Below are 22150 nucleotides of genomic sequence, written 5' to 3'. Positions count from 1 at the left end.
TTCCCTCATCTGTTCAATGTAAAGCCATAATGTTGGTTTACTCATAGAATTTAAGTCATTTGATCTAGGTTACAGCTTTAGTTATATATTGTTGCACATCAAACTAGCTCTGGATGCTGTGGCTTAAAATAACAATGAGTATTAGTGCTCCTGCTTCTGTACTTTGGGAAAGGCTCAGCTGGGTAGTTGTTCTTCAGTTTTCCTCTGGGGTCTCACATTTGTAGTCAGATTGCAGCTGGGACTGAACATCTACCTAGTTTGCCCACATGACTAGATTTGGGCTTCTTTCCAGGCAAGAAGGATTTCAGAGGCGACAAGCCCCAGCGCTCAAGTGCTCATGAAGACCCTGTTTGTGTCACACATTCCATTGGCCAAGGCAAGTCATATGGGCAACCCCAGAGGAAATGTAATTAGGAACCACACAAGGATGTGAATATTAGAATGCATGTCCACTGGAGAGCTCCAATGAGACATACCCTCACAGCTACACAAAATCACAAAGCGAGCTCAGGTTGAACTCAGATTTGTCTGCCTCCAGGGTTATCACGTCATCACCGTACAATGGTCTCTCAGTCATTATGTGGTGCTTTTCCCATCGTAACTTGGAAATAATTAGGGAAAAGGGAAGGATGAGAAAAAAATTCCCTGTGCACATTTCATTTTATTTCTTTATGTCAAGAGAAAAGATGTTTCTGATGTGCTAACTAAACCTCTGGAGGTAAATTAGCAGCATGACTCATTTAGCCATTGCTATCAGACACCATCAGACAAAGAGAAACAGGAAAAAAATAAAGAAGAAAAAAAGGAAAAAAGGGAAAAAAAGAAAAAGGGAGGAAAAAATAAAAGAAGAGAAAAAAGGGGAAAAAAGGAAAATAAAATCCCCTAACTACCACTATTTCTTTGTCTCCTACAGTTCCGTTTTTTTAACTGGTGCTTGAATATATTTTTTCATACCAGATATAGCCAGAGCAGCCTTCAGAGTCATCTTTCTTTAGAATTCTAGTGATTGTGCTCTCCTTTCCTATATTTTTCTTGACTCTTATTTCCATTACCTGAAATCTAATGATAGGACAGATGGCAGTTCTGCTCATCCAGGCCCCTTCTTATTCACTTCCCCTAAGTTACAGAAATTGTACACACTCGTGCTCACAGACACTTGGCAGTGTTTGGTACCCACACTGTATTAGATAGTTTATACATTTCTTGACTACATGATTGTAATACTTCCATACTATAGAGGCCTCAGAAGTGTTTAACCTAATGCTTATAATTCTACTGCAAACTAAGACTAGCCTTAGTTAAAGTAGCCTTACTGAAATGACTTACATGTACCATGTTTAAAATTTTTTGTTAAGTGCTAGTAATTAGCACTTAAATGTTCCCAAAAAGTAACAGGAGCACGTAAAGCCAAAGGCACCATCTACATATGAAACAATGAATAAAGGATATGGTGAGGGCTGAATTTCAGCAGAAGTTAGCCAGTGACATGATACATTCTGGCAAACTCAAAGTTTAGAAAATGAGGATATGAAGCAGAATTCTGGCAAAGTTAGGTAGTATTTGACAATTTTTCAAGTGTGAAAGACATTAATGGAAGTGACGTATGGACCAACTTCAAAACTTTGAGAAAATTTTGAGCTTTATTAATGTGTCACATTAGAAATACTAACAATTTTGCTCTAATTTTTATGCACTTAGCTTTAGTACCCCTTGAAATTACAGAAATATAGTTTTCTCTATTCATTTTCCTCTCTCTAACATTAATATTCCCATGGTGTCACTAATTCTAGTAATCACATAGATTCATATTTTAATCTATGACCTTTGCATGTCAAGATCATGCAATATGCTTCACGAAATAGTAATTATCTGACATTGAAATCTGATGCTACACATTTAGTTTGTAGGATTGGTGATTGTTTCTAATAAAGAAATTAACATTGTAGTTTTCCCTCTCTGTATAACACTGAGTTAATCAAATACTTCACTTAGTCTCCTGTGTTGCAGATCTAAAATTTACATTTGTAAACAGAATAATGTATTCCTTCCTCTCTATTCCCAGCTCTGAGAGTACTCCTGGCACTTGTTAGGAAGTTAGCAACATTTGAGGATCAATTTTTTGTTGTTGTCATTTGAAGAGCTTGTTTAATGTCCCTGGAAATCAATTCAATCCTAGGAAAAAGACAAAGGATCTACACACTTCATAGATGGTCCAGTTACGTTGTATATGATCCAGACAATTCCAATATTAAATTGGGAAATGAACCACATAACCTTTCTTGATCATACGCAACTTGGTTTTTGGAAAAGCCAGAGAGAAAACAAAATTTGCTTATCCTTGAAGCCATTCTGTGGCTATCAGTTAGCTCCTTCGACATGAGATAGTATTGACTATAATCGGCACTGCCTAAATTGTAATTATGCGAGTTGACTTTGTGATCTTCCTTCTGCTGGTAACACCTGGCAAACAGATATGCTACAAGCTTAAATTCCCAAGAAACTGAGAAATTCAGTAAAGGCAGAAAGCTATGATTGCCGTTATAAGGGACAATTGAATCTCTTTGGTTGAGACTAAAAAATTTCATCAGTCACTTTGACAGATATGTAGTGACAGACAAAAAGGTTATAAATAAAGGCCAATCAACCAATCTATCAGAGATTTATGTCCATGGGAAACCTGTTAAAATATCCTCTCTCTGGAACATACAACTTTAGGAAACTAAGAGTTTTCCTGGATCTATTTGTCAATTTATTAAAAATATTTAAAGATTTCTGCTTTTGTATCTTTGCCTCCAGATGCTAAAATGACACTCTGACTTTAGATTTTTCTCCTAAGGTAATTAGTGACAGGTGAATTTTTTTTTTATAAATATATCTAGTAAATGTTTCCTTCAACTCTAAACTTTGTTATTTTAAAAAGTAGTTCTGAATGACTTCTTAAAAAAAAATCCCTAACACCTTCAATCTCTCATGACAAATTACATTTTAACATAGTTTTAAAGATATATTTCACTTTTTCTTTACAAACTTCTTGATCTTTTTGATTCCTCACTTAGATGAAGTTTTGAGATTTTAAAAATTTTACCTTCTAAGTTTACTCTGATCTGCTGTCATCAATAAGAATGAAGATAATATTTTATCACATTTCATTCAAAGTGTGTCAACATGGCATTGGCACATTTTGATTTCTGAATTAAACATCAGTGATAAGTAAATTGCTGTTCTTCCAGAAACACATACGCATGAGCTCAGGGCAGAACCCTCTTCTTTCGCCTTGTCCTCTGACCACATTCCCATTCCCATTCCCTTTCCTGTTTCATTCCACCTGGAGGTGAAATCTCTAGTTTCCCTCCTACCCCAACGTGTGCTCCTTGACCATGGTCTATTCCTCCTTTTTAGATTTCATCATGTTAATTTAAGTCTGTGTCTGCTGGTTGTCTACAGCCTCCACAAGAGCAGGAGAAGTTCCATACACATCAACTGCCTGGAGGAACAGATGTTTTAAAAAAATGTATTTACCTCCTGCGACCAACACTGGGGAGGGTGGGATAAAATAACAAAATATTTCTTTAAGACACTTCTTTTATGTTTTCTATTACATGTCTCTTCAGACAAGCTGGGATGCAAATTAATGAGGCAGATGTGACATCATCCCGTTGTTTCTTTCTTCACTGAAAAGCCTGGCTCTCCAGGAGGAAAATGGCTGATTAAGGAATTTGGCTACCTGACAGATTAAGATTAATTGCACAAAATGCAAAGTGTTTGTTACCAGGCAAACAGGCTTCCTCAGGCAATGGTTTATTTTACATGAAGCTAGGAAAAATTGTGTTGTTTAGATTTTTTTTTTCAATAGACAGTGAACAAAGGGATAATCCTTTATTAAATCAAAAGCGAAAATTCCCTGAGAACAGTTTCCTAATAGTCTGCTTTCTATAAAACAGTCTTTCTCTAACTGATAAGCTATTATTTTTTAAACTCTATGGCTACTATTTAGTTTTTATTAATAGGTGATCACTTCCCATCTTAATGTTAAAATGATTACAGTGCTCTGAGGAAATCTCTCTATATACTTCATCATTATTGCTATTTTTAAAATCTCAGTCTTGAAAGGATAGTGGTTTAAATAACTTTGCCATTTATTTGGGAGTAATGAATATAATAAGACGGGTCATTCTCTGAACAGGCAAACATGATTATCTTCACATGCATTTTCAAACTTCTTTTCAAATGATGGAATTGCTCTCTGATCAGGCTGTTATATTTCAATCTTAGGAGAATATTGTCCACTTTTTATTCAGGTCAGTACTGAGTTGCTGAACTCAGATGCAGAAAATAACTAAGTTTGTGACTTGCCCTCTTAACATACTGGACAGTGTGTCAAAGTAAGTTTTGGGAAGAATTTCAGTTTTCCAATCTCATTATACATTTTGCTCCACTTGGGAGAAGAAATCTCCAGACACAGTGGATTTATGATTTTAGTCATCTGCTTTTGGAGTTCCCCGAAGACCTGCAGGCTATTTCTTTGCCCATCAGGAGGAACAGCAGGTTTCCATCATTTCACTTACAAAAGAAAACAAATTCGTCTATGTCAAAATAACTGACCAGTGCTCCTCAAGATTGCCAAGGTCAGGAAAGACACAGAAAGCCTCAGGAACTACACAGATTAGAGGGGATTAAATGCAAGATGGGATCCTGGAACCAAAAAAAAAAAAAAAAAAAAAAGATTCTCAGTAGAAATTTTCATTAGAAAAACCATTGAAATTAGAGTAAATTCTGTGGTTAATAGCATAATACAGATGATAATTTCTGGTTTTTATAATTGTACAATGGCTATGTTAGATCTTCAGATTAGGAAAAGCTGAGCGAGGGAATACAAGAACTCTATGATCTTGTCACTTTAGTGTAAGTTGTAAATTCATTCAAAATTTAAGGTTGAAAATATTTTTTAAAAATGAAGCATAGGATCTTCTTTCTTAAAATGAGTATTTCTCAATCTTGTAATGACGTATCAAAAATTTTTTAAGTTACTCTATATTATTTTCTAAAATGCTAAAATCATAACATAAAGTTTTACCTTACTCTTCATGCAAATATTTTATTTACCAGAATGTATTATTTGGAGGAGATCTTATTCAGCAATGCAACATAAAATGATTAGTGGACTTTATTCTTTGTTTTTATTTCAGACATTACTGAAAATCCAGTTCCAAACATGCTGAAAAACATGGACTTGTCATTCTTAAAGTTAGTTCATTCAATACAGAATATACTAGAAGCCAAGAAAAAAAGTATAAAGACTCTTAGGCCTCTGACTGTCTCCTTAAACTTCTCTCAGTAAGACAAGGGAGAGTGGGTAGTAACTGGCCAGTCGGCTGAGCAACACTTCCTCAAGGAAGAAAGCTGGACGGGCTCTCCCGCTGACGGTGAGTCTCACCAGGGACTGGCTGCTAAGAATTCTTATTCCTCACAGTGTAGCGGTAAGGAAATTGCCTAATTAATCCTCCAGACTTGAGAATCAGCACAGATCTGAAATCCTGCATTTGAGAACCACTAAGACCTTAGAGAAGATGCTCGCTCTGTTCAGGGATTAGTAACTTTGTCTATAAAAAAGCATAAAGCAGATATTTTAGGCTTATAAGCTTTAGGGTTTCTTTCACAATGCCTCATGCCTGCCATTGTCTACTAAAAGTAATCACAGACAATAAGAAAACAAACAAGCAGAGTTGTGTTCGAGTAAAACTTTATTTACAAAAGCATGTGATGGACTGATTTTTGTCCACTGGCTCTAGTTAGTGGGCCTCTGCTCTGTTTCATAATCTCTTTCATAAAAAGAATGACTTACCAACTAAAACTTCTATGCTGTAAAACGAACAAACTTTTTTGGAGATGCTCTCGGGTCACCATAGCCATGGAAGTGGGCGCTAGAGAATCCTCTGAGACATAGTTAGACCAAAGGTCATGGAAACATTATTTGAGCATTGATCGAACATCCTGCATTATAACGTACCTTTGTTACATCATAAATGAGGTTACAGAGTAGTTTTGCGTACAAGCAAAAGCACTGACTTTTGAAAAGGCTGACTTGGACTCTAGCTCTGATTATCACTTATTAGTTGAACAAGTTCTTAAAATTCTTGACCTTTAGTTCTCTCATCTATAAAACAAAAATATAATATATTCTTTCAAAGGTAAGAATGATGGCAATGTACAAGTAGATTGTACTTGAACTACGACCCTGCATTTTCCTGGAATCAACATGAGGTAACTTTCAAGGAAGAGTATTCCAGCATTTCAAAGGTCATAAAATGACTGCATTCTCTAATTAATCTCTCAGAGAGAATTGCAGGCCATTCCAGTTTATAATAACCAGCAACTCTTCTTAATGGTCCCTTTTCTTCATAAATTGTTTAGATCCTTCAAGAGCTAAGAACCTCTCTCATAATAAATCTCCAAACTTTCCAGATTATTCTTTTTCTTGCTCCCTTCTTTCCCAGCTATTTATTAAGGATGTTGATCTGACATCTGTGGCTTTTATTTCTCTCAGGTCTACACATTTCCTTCCATTATGATATACAACTTACTTATTTTCTATGTTAATAGATTAATGCTAGTTTCTTTTTGCTGAATAAAATCTGTATGAGGGCAGGAATGTTTTCTCTTTTGTTCACTTGATATATTTCATATACCCAAAGGAGTACCTAGCAGAGAACGGGTACTTAATAAATATATGTTGAACAAATGAATGTATAAATTCTTCTAATTTTATATTATAGAGATTCTAAGAACCAATCTGGCAAAGACCACGTTCTTCCTGTGTTAGAAAGAAAATAGGAAAAAAGAGAAATTGCAATGGAAAACTCAAATTTATTTTGAGGGCAGGGGCCACTGAAACAACTTACATGTTAGGATATGCCGACCTCAGTGTTAACATACATTCCTGGACAACTAGAAGCCTCGTAAGAAGGAGTTTTTCTGCACGGTCTGTATTTTATCATACAGATTTGCCATTTTTAAACGTTTTCACAAAAAATCTTACTACCCAAAATAACTAAAAAACAAAAACAAAAACAAAAAACAAGGCAAACTATAGAACACAATAGATTTTCAGACATTGAAAGTACAGTAATAAAGGGCAGTGATCTCTGAAAGACAGGAAATGTATAGGTAAGTCTGATTGCCTTGACTTACCGCCTACAGACAGTTTCCAAGTAATGGCACGAAGAAGGAATACCAAGTCGGAGCCTGAGTCAGGAGCCAGTCTCTCTGAGATGAGGAGATTAAGCTAGGCGTCCAAGGAGACCACACAGGCAAGAGTGGAAAGGACAGAGTAACAGGGAAGAGACAGGAGTCCAGGATGAGAACGCTGCAGATCTGCAGGGTCTTCATCAGAGGACTACTCGGTGCATCTGGGAGGAATCTACCCAAGAAAGAATCACTTGGAAGGATTAGAGGAAACAATTTCCAGCACTCACCTATGACTGGTAATAGCGCTTGTTCAAGCCAGTAGTGGAAAATCCTGTAATTCAAGGGGCAATGGGTTTAGTACTTAGAAAGGTTTTGTTTCAGTGGTGGTGCAAAGCAGCCCTAAGTCAATGCTCCTCTGTTTCTCCATAGAGGACTAAAAAGCAGAATCAAGGACAAACTGTTTCCAAGCAACTAAACTGTATCCCAGGGGGAAAAAAAAAGTTCAGGAATATTTTGAGGAATACAAAAATATCTAGCACTCCAAAATTTAAAATTTACAATATTTAGCAACTAAAAATTGCCAGATATGCTAAGAGGCATGAAAATATACCCATAAGCAGCAGAAAAATCACTCAATAAGAACCTACACACAAATGACAGAGATTATACGATTAGTAGAAAAGTGGACTGAGACTGTTATTATAATTATATTTCATTTTTTCAAGAAGCTAGATGAAAGGTTGAAACATGGAAGATACTTTAAACGATATCCAATTAGAACTTTGAGAAATGCAAACTAAAATGTCTGAGATGAAAAATGCACTAAATGGGATTAACAGCAGATTAGATGTTACAAAATGTTAGTGACTGAAAAGATATGGCAATGAAAATTATCTGAAAGGAAACCCAGTGATTTAAAAAAATAATTAAAAGAAATGAATACAATGTCAGCTAACTGTGACTTTAAGCATTTTATTATGTGTATAATTAGAGTCTCTGAAAAGAGAGGAGAGAGAGAAGGGTGTAGAAAAATATGAAAAGAAATAATAGGTGGAAGTTTTTCAGATTTGATGAAAATTATAAATCCATACATACAAGAAGTTCACCAACTCAAAGCACAAGAAAATAGGAAGAAAATTACACAAAAGCCAGATTACTTAAAACCTGAAATCCTAAAAGAAACCTTAAAAGTAAGAACTTTTCAAATATGCAAGAGCTGAAAAAATGTATCACTGGCAGACTTAACATTGTAATCAATATTAAAGGAACCCCGCAACACACACCCTCCAAACACAAGGAAAGTCATACGTTGTAGCAATCTGTGTCTGCATAAAAGAATCAAGAGTGGCAGAAATGGTAACTATGGGGTAAATATAAAAGACTTTTCTCTTTTCACTTAAATCTCTTCAGACACAACCCCACAAAGGCTCTGTTAACTTGGATTCTGCCTTCTAACATTTCTTTGTGTTCTTTGCTACCTATCTTTAAAACCATGAGTTACTTAGAAAATGACTCAATAGTAGATTGTTCTAACCAAGAATCACCCGGAAAAATGCTTAGCGGATGCAACATGAGTGCAATTTGTTAGCGTGAATACATATGGGATGTGGTCCTCTCCATCCCTTTGGTAACCCTGGTTGTTACCCAGCCTTGCTGTCTGTTTCCCAGTAAATACAATTAGCCCATGTTTGTCCTGTTAGATTACTTTAGGTTCATGGATTTCTTCAGAGAGTGGCTTTGTTTCTACTTGTTTTATTACTACTGGTGCTGATTATACATCTTATATTAGAGAAACTGTGAAATTAATCAACATTTGACCCGACACCCTCATCCTGATGATAATGGAAGTGGTCATACTGAACTAGACAACAACACTGGCATCTGAAGTTTTTCCTCTGGGCCTCATTCCCACACTCGGGCTCTCCATTTTTCATTATCTTTCTATTTACATCCTGAAGACACTTTTGTATTTCTCTGACAGGTTCCATTGAAAGTCACTTTACATTTTATTTTTAGCATTGTGTTTTGATCAATCAGAAAAAAAAAACAACAACACAGTATGGAAATGCCACAAAAGCATAGAGGAGAGCTGATTTCCAATAAGGCAACAAGACATTAAGGTTATGGAAATATTTAGACTTCCAGCCTCCGAATGACACACAGGATCTTTTTCAAATTGCCTACAGCATTAAAAGCCTGGAGACTACAATCTGCAGCAGTAAGCAAAAAATCCTTAAACAGCATTAGCCAAGACTCATACGAAACATTCTCACATTCTTCCAGAGGTATTTTTACAGACACTACATTTACACTATTTGCTAATCACCATTCATTTAATAAAGCATTTTAAGCACAAACTCTGTGGTGGTCTTTGTTTTCAGCACGACAAATTCAAGCATCAATGAGATATGAATTTGCTCTAAAGGAGCTCACAGTCTTAGGGGAAACATATAAGTTGGCTATTTAAAACAAATTGTATAAGTTATATAAATATTATTCATTCATGCAGTCACTAATTTGACAAATAACTATTATGGTGTTACATGTTTAATTGTATCCCATCAAATTTCACATGTTGAAATACTAAATCCCCAGCATTTCAGAATAATCTTATTGGGGAGACGGTCTTTACAGAGGTAAATCAAGTTAAGGTGAGGTCATTAGGGTTGACCCTAATCCAACATGACTGATATCTTTATGAAAAGGAGATATTTGTTCACCAAGATATGTATAGAAGGGCGGTGATGTAAAGATACAGGAAGCCCGCCGTGTGAAAATGAAGACAGCCATTTACAATCCAATCAGATAGACCTTTAAGAGGTCCTTCCTTCAAAGTCCTCAGAAGGAATCAAACTCGCCAAGTCCTTGATCTCAGCCTCCAGAACTGTGAGACAGTAAGTTTTTGCTGTGTAAGCCACCCAGTTTGTGGTACTTTGTTATGGCAGACTTACAAAATACATATGGATTAGGTACTTTACTATGTGCTATGGATACCTGAATTGGTGATGTGAGAAAACAATTTGCCTTTAGGAGCTTTAGACCTAAAGATCAATTGGTTAAGAAGCAATCATAATATAGAATAATGCCTGCTATAATACATCAGCAGAAAGCGTTACTGGAGCACAGGGTAAACTAAATCACGCCAACACCTAAAGTGAGATATCAAGAGTCAATTGGAGTCTACTAGAAAAAGGACAGGGAAAGGATATAGCCTGTTTAAAGGTGCAGGGGTATAAACAAGCAGGAAATGTCTTCATATTAATACAAGAGGCATAGATGCCCACTTGAAGCTTAGGTCTGTACATTATCTTTTCCTTGCTATAATTTTGTTTAATTTTTTAAACTTAGAAATATATGATAAAGGTGATTGCAGAACTTGCAGCAAATGAGTGATGTGTGTGTATTTGTGCAGCATCAGCCTATCGGGTCATATTATTGATCAACATTTTAGTCTATGACTTCTACTTGAAACCCAGTTGCCACCAACCCGACAGCATCATCTCTCAGTTTCACTCTGTTAAAGAACTCCATTTCTGAAGAACCACTCTGCTTTTCCCACACATCCCCTTACCTGTCCTTGTTTATGGCATCATTCTTAGATTGCCCTTTCTCCTCTCTGCTATTCAAATTGAACTAAACTCCTTCTTCAGTTTAATCTTGCTTCTCACCTCTCCAAAAGCATCCATCTACAATAATCTTTCTGTCTAGTGGATCCCTGAAGAATTTAGAGTAATACACAATGAATCTACGCAGTTCACGTGGTATTTGGTAATATGGCCTCAGAAATAGGGCAGGAGGTGTAGAAGCAGGTGTGTAGCTATAGATACACACATAGACATAGAGGCAGAGATACCGATGCAGCTGTATCTATTGAGATACCATCTCGCATTTCTAATCAGACTGTAAACTTCTTGAAATTATGTCTGATTATCTTTCACAGCCTTTATATACTTAGATCGTCTTTCTCTGATGATGATTTTCTATTGAATGGTCAACAAATATAAATATATATGTATATATCTTTTAGATATAGAACAAATTTATATATATGTATCTTTTTAATTTAAAATTAAATTAAATTAAATTAATTTTACTTAAATTAGTTAACATTTTGTTTGTTACTCACCCATGTTTTTCATGAGGAGTAACACAACTCTATTTGCTGATAATATTCAAAGCTGTTTCATTTATTTTTTAATGACTCATGAAAAATCTGGATTCTTCTAATGTCAAGTGGTTCTTCACAGGCAAAAGTAATCTGCCCATCTCAGAAACAAAATCTAGGAAAATAATATATAATATCATTAGCCAAGTGCAATTTGCATGAACTATAGTACACCTTTTGTATTCTGTAGAGAACAGTCTTCTAAGAAACAACTTCATAGGATTTAGTTTGTGAGAAAGTTTTATGACATAAGATACTATGCTTAAAGATGCATCAAATAATTTCAATATCACTGTATCAGCCTCCAAAAGAGATTTTTTCATACTTCTGTTTCAGGAGACCTCTCCTGGAAATTTTTTTTTTTTACTATTTTTATTGTTTACTATAAAATAAATGTCCAAACTACTTGAAAAGAATCAAAAACTAATAATCATAAATTTCATAAGATATTCAGTGAGTATATTTGGTCTCTATAATAGGAAAAAAATAACAATCAGACTCTGTATAAAAGAAATTGAAGTTAAACCTATAGCATATAATATTGTACATCAACTATATGTTAATTTAAAAAATATGATATGGTAAAATAAATGCATAAATAAAATTTTAAAAAAGAAAAAAAAATATTTCCAATACATTTGAAATCTAAAAAAAAAAAAGAGAGACAGAGAGATGAAGTTAATTGTTGACCTAAGTGTAACTGAATAAGAAAATCACTAGAAATGGTGAAACTAACAATGGAAATATTAGTTTGGTTTTGATATACGTATATTATTACCAGAATTTTCTCTTTTTACTTTGCTATTTTCAATATGATGGATCACACAGAAGGCAGATCATTCTTTCATATGCTTTCTTTGAATTTATTTGAGGAGAACAAACAGAATTGTGCAATAAGGAAATGGACAGGCCTCTGCCAGTCTAAATAGTCTAGCCAGGACTAGCATTAGGCACTGCTGGTGGTAGGTACTGTATCACTGACTCCGTCTTGTTTTTCTTTTTCTTTTTCTTTTTATTTATTTATTTTATTTAAACATTTGTTTTTATTGAGTTATAGTCATTTTACAATGTTGTGTCAAATTCCAGTGTACAGCACAATTTTTCAGCTATACACGAACATACATACATTCATTGTCACATTCTCCTTCGCTGTGAGCCACCACAAGATCCTGTATGTATTTCCCTGTGCTACACAGTACAATCTTGTTTATCTATTCTACATTTTGAAATCCCAGTCCCTTCCTATCCTGCATCCCCCTGGCAACCACAAGTTTGATTTCTATGTCTATGAGTCTGTTTCTGTTTTGTATTTATGTTTTGTTTTTTTTAGATTCTGCATATGAGCAATCTCAAATGGTATTTTTCTTTCTCTTTCTGGCTTACTTCACTTAGAATGACATTCTCCAGGAGCATCCATGTTGCTGCAAATGGCGTTATGTTGTCGTTTTTATGGCTGAATAGTATTCCACTGTATAAATATACCACATCTTCTTTATCCAGTCATCTGTTGATGGACATTTAGGCTATTTCCACATCTTGGCTATTGTAAATAGTGCTGCTATGAACACTGGAGTGCAGATGTCATTCTGAAGTAGGGTTCCTTCTGGATATATGCCCAGGAGCGGGATTCCTGGGTCATATAGTAAGTCTATTCCTAGTCTTTTGAGGAATCTCCATAGTGTTTCCACAGTGGCTGCACCATCTCTTATTTTTCTTAATGGAGGTATTAGGGATTGAACCAGGACCTTGTTGATGCTAAGCATGCACTCTGACACTGAGCTATATATACTCTGCCACCCCCTGCCATTGCCTCTTTAACTGAAACTTTTTACTTAATTTTCTTGGGCAGCCTTTTCTCGCTATTTAAGACTGTTGCCATCAGAAAGATGCAAACTTCTCTATTAAAGGTCTGTTGAGATGACACTGAATAGTCTGTGTTCATATTAGGCAAGTGCAAGACAAAATCTGGTGTGTCTGAGGAACAGGAATATGCATTTCTTGGATAATGAGAATGAAGTAAATTTCTGTGTGACTTCCAGAATTCTCAGGTGGCTCAATAAACCTTCATCGACTGCACTCTGTGTGAGCCTCTGCGCTAGATTCTAGGGATACTGAAGGTCGGTAAGCGTCCTCCCGGATTCATAGAGTTAATGATCTTGTAAGGAAACAGACAAGCTAACGTAACACCCTAAGAGTGGGTTTTAAAATCAACAGTGCTTCACTTTATCTGCTTTTGAGTTCTTCCTTGTGGAAGTGAATGTGAGAAGGGCAAAACTCTGGGGGAATGAGAAAAAAAATTAAGCAAGAACAACACAGAAATTGGGCAATATATTTAAAGAGTTTTGACAATTTGATATCCAAAATATTCTCCAGAGAGCTTTGTTCATTTAGAGGGCTGAGAGTAGAAATGACTAAATTCCAAGCAGCTGAACAGAGGGAGGTATAATTTCCCTTTCCCTTCCCCTCTCTGTATTATTCTTGATATACTTATTTTCACTCATGATTAATCCTGCTACTATAATTCATTTTATTGCTTTCATTATGGTCCATTTATCATTTTATAAAATAAAACTGGACCATGTGCTTAAATAGCATTGCTACCTGAGCTGTCAAAAAGATTCTGGCTGAAGTTTTAGAACAATTATTGCATTTCCTCCCATTGGTGAACCCACTGTTCATTCATTCTCATTACAGTGATGAAAGCGCCCAGCAGCCTCTTAACATTAAAGATAAAGAGGAATGAGTCTTTCTATAAACACATCCAGTCTAGTGGCAGTTCTCATTTGAACAAAAGTCTGTTTGACTTTAACCTCGCGTTTTTACTAATTCATTGTATCATCTTCTACTGTGTTATACTGTCTCTAGATCAATCATATCAGGAGAAAAAAACTTAGAAAAGCCCAAGTTTCCACCCCTATATACAAACTTCATCATGTATACTGTGCCTATTATTATGATCGTGTGGATTAATTTTTAGAGTTGCAGTCATTATGCATACTGCCTTCCAAGTTCTATGTTTTTTCAAGTATGTCACTCATTCTCAGTTTGTGCACGGTTCTTACTTTCATCAATGTCAATATACTATTTCTTTAATGGAACATAGCACTATCTGCTAAGCGTTTTTCTCACGATTGGTCATGTGGACTTTTTTTTTTCAGTTTTCAGTTATAATATATAATGAAGCTATAAGAATTTTTGGAACAAAGAGGACTTTCTCCCTGCTTGCATTATTCCCATGAGATAGGCTCTAAAAAATCGTATTACTAGGTTAAAAAAAAAACATGATTTTTATTGTTTGTGTCATAAGTTGTCAATTTGCTCATCCAAAATATTGTACCAACTTACAGTGCCTTCAGTCATGTAGAAATCCACTTACTCCCAACAAGTCTGTAGATACTAAGTTTCTGTCAATTAAAAAGGGTTTTTTTGTTTTGTATACCAGAATGATATATTTCCCGTGTTCTTAAGCATTTTGTTAATTTATTAAATATCTGGACTTTTAAAAGGTATTTGTCTGTTCACAATCCCTGGAATACATAAGGTGATAAATGTTAACTGAATGAATAAATAAATGAATGAATAATTCTTTAACCATTTATTCCCTAGGGTTGTGTTTAACACTTTAGATCCAAATATGATCCTCACATATTTATTAGAAGAGTGTATCCCATTATTTTTTTTCACATTTTGCTGTGTTTATTTTACTTAACTTTTACAAATAATCAGAGATACATATGTTTTATTATGTGAATGGTCAGTGACAATTTCTTCTTCAGCTTTGAAACCTAAAATGTCTTCTTAGTACAGTTGAGATGTGTATGAAATTCTATTTTATTGTCTTATTGCTTCTTATAAAATTTCAGCTCTATTGAGGTATAGTTGATAAATTAAATTATATGTTAAGGTGTACACATGATGATTTCATATATGTGTACATTTTGAAAAGACTGCCCTATCCACTTAATACATCTATTACCTCACATATTTGTCTTTTTATTTATGTGTGAGAACGTTCTACTGTCTTGGAAAATTTCAATTACAATGTTATTAACTATATGACTATAATTTTATGATATGACATGTTTTACGATAGATCCTCAGACCTTATTCACTTTATAGCTGAAAGTTTATGTGCTTTTACCAGCCTCTCCCTATTTCCCCCACATCCCAGATCCTGGCAACCATTTTTCTACTCACTATTTCTGTAAGTCTGACTTTTTTTTTTAATCCCACATGAACGTGACACCATGTACTATTTGTATTTTTCTGTCTGGCTTATTTCACTTAGCATGATACCTTCAAGTTCTATTTATATTGTTGTAAATGTAAGGATTTTCTGCTTTCTCATGGCTAAATAAAATTCCACTGCATCTTCTGTTATCAGAAGGTAACACTTACTTTCTCTTGTCTTCTTGATGTTAGCTATTCTCCTAGGTGAGAAGTGATATTTTATTGTGGTTTTGATTTGCATTTCTCTGATGATTAGTAATGTTGCACACCTTTTCATGTACCTATTGGGCATTTGTATGTCTCCTTTGGAAAAATATCTATTGAGATTTTTTTGCCCCTTTTAAAAATGAGATTATGTGGAGTTTTTTGTTTGTTTTGCTATTGAGTTCTATGTGTTCTTTACTAATTTTGGATATTAACCCCTTATCAGATAGATGATTTGCAAAACTTTTCTCCTATTCTCTAGGTTACCTTTTAATTTTTTGGTTCCTTTGCTGTGCAGAAGCATTTTAGATTGATGTAGTCCCATTCATTTATTTTTGCTTTGTTCCTTTTCTTTTGTGTCAAATCCAAAAAAAATCATTGCCAATACATATGTAAAAATCTTACCCTCTATGTTTCCTTCTAGGAGTTTTATGGTTTCAGTTCTTACATTCAAGTCTTTAATCTATTTTAAGTTGACTTTTGTGTGTTGTGTAAGATAAGTTTTGTTCTTTTTCTTATTGCTTTTTAAAATGTTTAAACCTATAATAGATTTAGAATATACTGAAAAGCATAATATCGGGCTTCAATTGGATGTAATTTTTCATAATGAGATTTTACTTATATACTTTACTAAATGCTTGTTTTAAATGTTTGTCAAAAACAAACTGACATAATGATTAAAAGTTTAGTACCTGTGCAGTAGAAAAACATGTCTGTTTTGAACTTCTGTTTTACTCCTTGCTAGCTGTGCAACCTTGGGTGAGTTACTTAAATTCTTTAAGTCTCATGTATCAGATGGAGAAAATAATAGTACTCACTTAAAAGAATTAAGAGAATTAGAGCAGGTGGCTCACAGTGTGCTTAGGGCAGTGCGTGTCTGCAAGAGCTCAGTACGTGTTAGCAGTCATCCTTGCCTCAGCACCACCAGATACGACCACATCCAAGTGCAAGAAAGCATTACCTTTTTAAAAAATGTTTTTCAATTATATTTCCATTATTTTTCATATGTTTTAACACAATACGGACTATTCTGTTCAATTTCATCATAATATGAATTTTTTTATCATTATTTAAAAAAAAATCATTTTCATACCTGTGTAATGATTAATCATCTAGAGGCCAGTAAACTGCTTCAGCATTACCTAGTTGTTGAAAATTTAAGTTGTCCCATTGTTCACCATATGAATAAATCTTCAGGGATACTCCTTTCATGCATATCCCTGTCTATATCTCATATTATTCCCCTTTGGATGAAATGCTAAAGTGAGAATTACTGAGTTAGATCTCCTTATACATATGGCATTGCTTTCCAGAAAAGTCGATTAAATTTATAATAAAAACAGCAGTTCCTGTCTCACTGTAACCTTGCCAATATTAAGTGTATTTTTAAAATCTTTGCTAGCTTGATGATAGAAAATTGGTATCTCATTGATGTTTTAATTTGAATTTGATTCCTAGTGAGTATCAACATTCTATACGCTTATCAACCATTCGAGTGTTCTCTTTGCAGAGTTCCTGTAGGCAAATAGGACCTCTTTGCTTATTTATATATGTGGGGTCGTATGTTTTCCTTATTCTTTCATAATAATTCTTTAAATATAAAACATTTTCTGGAGTTTACTTTCAAATAATTTTATTCTGTTTCTTAATATATGGATATTTTTATTTCTAATATACCCAATCTATCTATATATTCTTGGAATTTTTCATCAATTGATTTATGATTTTAATATCCACTTACATCCAGAAGTCTTTCAGTTGAGCCATCAACTGGTTGCTACATTTAATCTTCTACATTTAAAATTATTTTAATAGGGCAATTTATTTTTCTGTATTATTTAATATGAGGATCTAACTGAAATTCTCCCTTTACCCAGCAAATTGTTCACTGCATTATTGACTGCTTCTTTTTCTACCTTCTCATTTATGATGATACTACTTTCTTAATATAATTTTACTTTTATAATTATTTCCCCTTAATAAAAACATAATATACAATTGGCAAACACAGTTAAGAACAAAGGACAAAATCAAATTATCAGTAACCTTACAAAACCCAGACATAATCTCTTTAACAATGCTTGTATGTATTTTTCTAAAGATATAGATTAGTCATACACCAATTTAGTTTAGAAATACAATATAATATTGTAAATTTTTAAGCCTTTCTTCTTTACTGAAGGAATATTGATCTTCGTCCTGATCTGCTCATGCATGTGTTAAGTGCTAGGGACAACCTGGTCGAGTGGACAGAGACTGCTCTCACACAGCCTCTCAGGAAAAGTTAACAATAAACAATAAATAAATAAAATCACATGAGCTGTTTACTATTTCATTTATAATACGTGTAATCAAGGAGCAAGGAGAATGCTTCAAGAGAATATAACAGAAAAGCCTTAGGTTTTCTGGGTATTCAGGAAAGGTGCCTCCTGTGATTAAGCCGTGAAGGATGACCAACATTAGAGAAATCCTTCTATACTGTGCTGGCTTCTCTACAACCATCAGGAGAGGGAAAAAAAAAACAATAACTCAATTTGAACTTTTGTCAGAACTCTTGCAGGGAATGTTGATCTTGATTGAGATTCAAGATGCCAATTGTACTTACTAGATTTATTTGAGCCTATACCTGAAAAACCTAATTTCTAGATTATTACACATGATAAACTACTTGGAAAGATGTATTTTTGTATTTCATTTAAAGTGTGGAAAAATAATATTTGCTTTACAAAACCATTTTAAGAAGGATTTCCTTAGAAGAGTTTTTGTGTATCAAATTTTGCTTCAAATACAGAATTTGATATACAAAAATGTAATTCTTTTGTGGCACCTTAAAATCATATTTCTAAAGTAGAATAAGATAAATCTGTGCCAAACAGTTGTAAAAATGTCCTTTTCATTACTTCTTATCTCATTTCACTGTTTGGCATTCTAAATTGTGTTACTATTTTAAGAAACACCAAACCAGCAAAGTAAACTGCAGAGCTGGAATACTGATGTATCAATAAAAACAAAAATGTCCTCCAGCAATATGTGGCCAGAATTTATGTGGTTGTAGAAAGGGCAGCGGCCTTGAAATTAAGTGATCCAGGTTTGAGTCTTTGCCTTGACACTTATTAGTCAAGTGACCTTCAGGAAGTCATTTTACTTTTCTGAATGGATTTCTTCTTCTGTAAATTAGGGTACGGGCCTAATTCACAGCACCACTGTGAGTCTTACATGAGATTTGTGAAAGCAATTTGAAAAGCACTCAGCCCTTTGTACTTTTATGCTCTTCATGGTTTATGGGTAACTATAATAGCCGTGTGCCTTATAGCAAAATTATCTGTTTTGCAAATTATTTGGGAATTTGATCGCTGGGAGTATTATCTCCAGATAACTATGAAGTGCAAATTCAGGGCTTACCTTTATGCCCTATAAATAAAATCTAAGTCACCCTTTGGTAAATTTTAACTGTTACTGACAACTATGTATACTTCTTGGTTCTACTTTAGTAGGAAGAGACTGTGAAGGCAATTGAACACAATAGTTATGTCCCCCATGGTTTACAATTATGGAAACACCTGGGCCCTTTTTTAGAGAGAGCTTTCTGTTGATTCATTCTGATAATTCATGAGACTCAAGGGCCCTCCACATATTTCAGTCCTTGCCACAAAGTAGGGTAACGGTTTTCAAGTGACTGCAAAGTGAAGCAAGAATGAACTCACTCAAAAAAATACCTCTCACAATGATTGTTTCAAAAGAAAACCTGCTTGTTATGAACACCTGTGCCGCTTGATTTTACAACAATTTTCTATGTTCTGTTAAAATGATTTCTTTAAGAGTTGCAAGGTGGAACGACGAGCATTCTGGCAAACTGAGAGCAGCTTCTGCTAGATTGATATGTTTTTCTATGGTTCTAGGAAGTTCTTTTCTATATAAGTATTTTTTTCCCCCATCAAACATCACAATGAAGATCCATGCCCAGCTTCCTCTATTCTTGTTATTTAAAATAATCTGACTACACAAGCAGATAAGGAAAGTCTCACAGGTTTATCCAAACCCCAAATATGTTAAATTCCACAAATAATGCGTCATAAACTTTTCTTATGTATATTATATTTCTGGACCATGAGCATTCTAATCCTCATGTAGTACTTTGCAAGATTTAGACCTTTCAAGATTTAGGGAAAAAGCCATTAGTATTAGTTACTTCTATTTTAGGCATTCCTCAAATAGGACAGAGAACCAAGCTCTCAAGAATATTCTTTAGGTACAATCCATTTCCAATTCTGCTTAAAATGTTGATCACAAACTTTTTGGTTTGAGCTTTTACTGTGTATCAGACACTGTTCTGAGTGCTTTCATTTAGTGTCTCTTCAATCACTATGAAAACCAAGTACAATCAGAATCCTCATTTTACAGTGTTAAAGTTTATAAAAGTTAAACAATTACTCAAGTTGTAAAAATAGGATCCATACCCAGACACGAGTCAAAGTCTAAGTTATTCTGTCTAGATTTGAGGCTCAAGGAAAGAAATGAGAAATAGAAATAGAATTTACTAAAGATACAGAAGAAGAGAACCCCTAACAGTTACTGGGAATAATTTTCTTCCAGATCAGTCATTTTACTAGTAAGTGACCAGATGCTCAAAAGGCAGAAGCGTTGTTATTACCAGCTGTCATGCTTAGAGGGCTATGCAATAGCAATATGCGCAGATAAAGAAATTAAATTAATCTGAGATGCCCAGGCCCAATGGAATTATTAGTAGAAGACATTTATTCTTGATTAAAATCTGTAAGATAGTTTATCCTGAGCTATACCATGGGGATTTTACTTTAGTGAAAGGTACATCTAATGAAAGCTGGTGATAATTCATGTTTATGTGTGCTTTCTGATATAATACAATGAGAAGGACACTTCACCTCCAGTTCTGTGGTATTCCTTCCCAAAGCCCATAACCCTAATCCATTACAGGAAATATTGGACAAACTCAAATTAAGAGACATTATACAAAACATCTGAGGAGTAGTCTTTAAAACCACAAAGTTCATGAAAAGCAAAAAAGACTGAGAAAGTGTATCAGACCATAAGTAACTACGGAGATGATGACTAGATGTGATGTGTTATCTTGGAACAGAAGAAGGACTTTTTTGGTAAAGCTGCTGAAAATCGCATAGTCTGTAATACGATTAACAGTATTGTGCCAATAATAATGTCTTAGTTTGGCAACTGCACTTTGGTAATTTTGAAGTTTACATTAGGGACGCTGGTTGAGATTATGTAGGAACTGAATGTACCATTTTCACAACTTTTCCATAAATCTGAAATTATTCCTAGATTAAAATTAAAAAAAGTAAAGGTAGTGTTTATAAATTCTTCAAAATTGCCAGTATCATAAAGGACAACAAAAGCTGTGAAAATATTCTAGAATAAAGAAGTCTAAAGAAACGTAGCAACTAAACAGAACACTTGATTCTAGACTAGATTCTGTACTGGATGGAAAAACTGCTCTGAAGGACATTATTGGAATGTGAATGGTGGATTAGATAAAAGCATTGTATCAGCATTAAATTTATACACGTTAATTCATATTCTGCGATTATGTAGAAGAATACCTATTCCTAGGAAATCTGAAGTATTAAGCGGTATAGGATCATTGTGTATTCAGTGTACTCTCACCTTGGTTCAGGAAAAAATATTATGTATAATAAAGTATTAACAATAGTTGAATTTGGGTAAGGAATTTTATGATTCTAATCTTGCAAAATTTCCATGAATTATAATTATTCCATAAAGTGAAACATATGTTTTAACTCTTGATTATGAGGACTGGAATCTCTTAGCATCTTATTTTCAGCCTATATTTATATTTACCATTAATTTCTCATGACATCCACCAATAATAAATATATGTACATATATATATATTATTCAGCAAAAACTACAGCAGTACAATTGCAGAGTGAGGATAAAGTATAAAATCTTTGTTATGAAAGCCTTATTTAGCCTATTAATCCACAGAAACAACCTACTGTATTATTTTCCAAAAATAAGTAAAAAATAAAATTATGAAGTATCAAACAAAATGGATTTAATAAAATTGACAGGTGAAGGGTTCTTTTTTTCCGATTGTAGGCTTTATTTACATTTGTGCAATATACAGTGGAAGATAACAAAATAAATTGTCTAGAACTCTGAATATATGCACAACACGTAGAAATTTAACAGGCTTCTGGAAAACTACTAGTACTTGTTGGCCACACGACTTATTTTAACTTCCTTCATAGTAAAATGAAGGGGCCTAGAGAAAAAGATGTGAATATTCCTTAAAACTTTACGTATGTACGATCAAAGAAAATATGGAAAAATCCAAATAAACTTACATTT

General features: G+C 34.2%; 1 non-coding gene across 1 annotated transcript; it reads left to right on the top strand.

Annotated features, from left to right (window-relative positions):
* The first annotated feature begins 647 nt into the window (after positions 1-647).
* LOC116279320 (small nucleolar RNA SNORA19) lies at positions 648-773 on the top strand. The gene has a single exon (XR_004188683.1). It is a non-coding gene; the product is annotated as a small nucleolar RNA SNORA19 (small nucleolar RNA).
* The last annotated feature ends 21377 nt before the right edge of the window (positions 774-22150 follow it).

Source organism: Vicugna pacos, chromosome 10 (assembly GCF_048564905.1).
Source record: "Vicugna pacos chromosome 10, VicPac4, whole genome shotgun sequence".
NCBI classification, from domain to species: Eukaryota; Metazoa; Chordata; class Mammalia; order Artiodactyla; family Camelidae; genus Vicugna; species Vicugna pacos.
Note: the sequence above shows the minus strand (reverse complement) of the source record. Positions and strands in the feature narration are given on the sequence as shown.